The sequence below is a fragment of the Otolemur garnettii genome, unplaced genomic scaffold, assembly GCF_000181295.1.
Source record: "Otolemur garnettii isolate 467f Iridium unplaced genomic scaffold, OtoGar3 scaffold00019, whole genome shotgun sequence".
Lineage (NCBI taxonomy): Eukaryota > Metazoa > Chordata > Mammalia > Primates > Galagidae > Otolemur > Otolemur garnettii.
This window is the reverse complement of record NW_003852414.1, coordinates 1,841,104-1,843,316: the sequence shown is the minus strand read 5'-3', so window position 1 is coordinate 1,843,316 and position 2,213 is coordinate 1,841,104. Positions and strand designations below refer to the sequence as shown.

General features: G+C 52.7%; 1 protein-coding gene across 9 annotated transcripts in view; it reads left to right on the top strand.

The window, feature by feature from the left end:
• Window positions 1–1,826: 1,826 nt before the first annotated feature.
• CREM (cAMP responsive element modulator) overlaps window positions 1,827–2,213 on the top strand; it is a 93,762-nt gene continuing 93,375 nt past the window's right edge. For 7 of the 9 annotated variants that reach the window (XM_023511410.1, XM_023511409.1, XM_023511408.1 and 4 more), the window contains exon 1: window positions 1,959–2,160. The gene's annotated coding sequence lies outside the window, so the exon portion shown is untranslated. Of the gene's footprint in view, window positions 2,161–2,213 lie in introns of all 9 variants that reach the window. The other 2 variants (XM_023511411.1, XM_023511407.1) reach the window with 2 other exon arrangements.

The following is a 2,213-nucleotide window of genomic DNA, read 5'->3' as shown; positions in this document are numbered from 1 at the left end:
AACAGACTTGTGAGAAAATAAATGTGTTGTTTTTAACCCACTCAATGTGTGCTCATTTGTTATAGCAGTGATTGAAAACTAGCTGTACTTTTACTCCAGTAATTGTCTTCTGTGCCACGCACCCAGCTGTCAAGGATTCCACAGACATTTACATCTTAGTATTTGTTGACTTTCTCCATATTTCATTTCAAGGCCTTTGTCTAATAGATCCTAAAAAAACATATCCTATGTTAAATAAGAAGAGAGCCAGGATGCCATGGCTGGATGATCCCTTTGATCCTAGCACTCTGGGAGGTCCAGGCAGGTGAATTGCTTGAGCTCAGGAGTTTGGGACCAGCCTGAGCAAGAGTGAGACCCCATCTAGAAAAATATCCGGGTGTTGTGGCGGATGCCTGTAGTCCCAGCTACTTGGGAGGCTGAGGCAAGATGCTCTTGCCCTTGAGTACAAGAGTTTGAGGTTACTGTGAGCTATGATGCCACTGGCTCTACTGGGGCAAGAAAGTGAGACTGTTTCAGAAAAGGAAAAAATTATTAGAAGGGGGGAAAAAAGAAAAAAAAATGATAAGAAGGGGGAGAACAATATTTTGGAAAGGAGAATTAATTTCCCTTAATTCCTTGGTAACTGAAAATCTTTTCATGTAGCACATGGGTCAACCTTAAATCACCAGATTTTGCAAGGCTTAGAATTACTATTTTCTTCTTTTTCTCTCTAATGACCCTGTTTTCTGAGCTAAAATGCACTGTATTTGTTATGGATAAATATTTTGTGCCAGATTTGTCTAACCACACACGCAAAGAACTGGATCAACTTTTTCTTTCTTTTATCTTTTAATTAATGTTACTGTTCCTCTTTAATTTCACAAAGGTGGAGACATGAGAAAGAAAATTCATAATTCTGCCTATGGCAAAAGAAGGAAGTGAACTTAACCATGTTTTTATTCTCCTACCTCTGCTAGTAGCTAATGCAACCCGAAAAGTAGTTGGTATTGGCCAAAAGCTAGCACTGAAGAGTTCCGGGTTTTCTCACTCTACGGAGATTTGAATATTTCACAAAACATCCCTTCTCCACATGAGCTACAACCATATTTATGCCTTTATTTTTTTCTCATTAACTTCTCAAGTAGTAGCCTTGGAAAATGGTGGCTTCCAGAGTGACACATTCCTGACTACCCTAGGGCTGTGTTTTAGTACTTTGTTTGGAATCTTCTTTTTCCTAAAATGTAGAGCAGCTAATTTTCGGACTAAAAGCTCTGCCTTAGGCTGGCTTAACATATTTATGCATAATTGGGTGACCGGAGAGCCCACGGTTTCCAGCTTTGCAGGCCGGGTTCCTGCTGCTCCCCCTCATCCCGTCTCTGCGCGGACATTACCGCCGCCACTCCGCGATGCCGACGCGCACAGTGGTGTTGGGAGGCGGCCGCAGGCCCGGAACCGCAGGTCCGCAGGGGCACCCCCGGCCTGGGGGCGTCTTGCAGGACGGCGGCCGGGCACGGCCTGGCGGGTGGGACACTCTTGAGACCCTCCGACAGGCCCCACGATCCCAGAATGTGACCCCCGCTGGGACCGAGCCGCAGTGCTCGCGGGCCTCAGCTTGGGGTTGGGGCCCCCCTCCAGCGAGCCGTCGGGAAAGGTTGTGACCTCGAGACTCCGCGGTACGACTAGAGCCGTTACCCAAGACCGCAACTGGGCGGGGCAGGGGCAACTTCCGGTTTCCGCCCCGCCCCCTAGGCCAGCTCCTCCTCCAGGCCCCGCCCACTGCCCCCCATCTCACCTCCACGGTGCCCCACTCCCCCCTCCTCCCGTTCCATTTAATTGTTGGATTGTCAGCGCCGCACTCCCGCCAGCGGCCGGCAGGGGGCGGAGTTCGAGCTTGGATTTTTTCCGCCGGGCGTCCCCCCGGGAGGCCGTCGCCGCGTGGGGGAGGGGAGGGCGGGGCGCGAGGACGCGGTTCTGTAGGCGGCTGCGCTACTTTTGGTCCGGGCTTGGCGGGGAGGCCGCGGCTGCCGCATCAGAGCTGACGTGGGGACGACGTGGGGCCGCCGCCGGCGCGGGGTTGCTGGGCGGCGGCGCCGCTGCTAAGCGGCGGCCGGGCTGGCGGTCTCCACCTCCTCCCGTCCGTAATCAGTGACGAGGTCCGCTACGTAAACGCCATCGCGGCGGGTAAGTGGCGCGCCGGCCCCGGACCCAGAGACCTAGGAGCTGGCGACGCGACG